This window comes from Condylura cristata, unplaced genomic scaffold, assembly GCF_000260355.1.
Source record: "Condylura cristata isolate star-nosed mole 26May11 unplaced genomic scaffold, ConCri1.0 scaffold00021, whole genome shotgun sequence".
Taxonomy (NCBI): Eukaryota; Metazoa; Chordata; class Mammalia; order Eulipotyphla; family Talpidae; genus Condylura; species Condylura cristata.
The window spans coordinates 239,408-239,795 of NW_004567122.1; the positions used below are offsets into that span (position 1 = coordinate 239,408).

At 65.5% G+C, this 388-nt stretch overlaps 1 protein-coding gene across 1 annotated transcript in view; it reads left to right on the forward strand.

Annotated features, from left to right (window-relative positions):
* BANK1 (B-cell scaffold protein with ankyrin repeats 1) overlaps window positions 1-388 on the forward strand; it is a 72,497-nt gene that overhangs the window by 34,761 nt on the left and 37,348 nt on the right. The gene's annotated exons all lie outside the window — the stretch shown is intronic.

Here is a 388-nt window from a genome sequence, read left to right on the forward strand (position 1 = left end):
GGCACGGGGGGCTGTGGGTGCGTGCCGGCGGCAGTTGGGAAGCGAGAGCAGACGGAGCCCAGGGAGCGGGGCTGTGCGGCCTCTGCAGAGAGGAAAGTCGGAGCCGCGGCCTGGCCGGGCTGCGCGCACTGGGGTGGGGACGCAGGCGCTGTCCCCACGTAAAAGCCGCCGGGGACGGTCCCAGCATGAGACGGACGCCGGACGGGGAGTGCCGTCCTGTCCTCTGTGCTGATGGCTGTCTGGTCCCTGCGTTTTATGCTCCTTTCCTCACAAGATGCGCGGGAACTGCTTTCCTTATTTGCCTTTTCCACCCTAAACGCATCCTGAGGTTTTTAGATTTGTGACCTGTGGCCAACTCGACCTGCACAGGCGTTGGCGGGCCACGGCC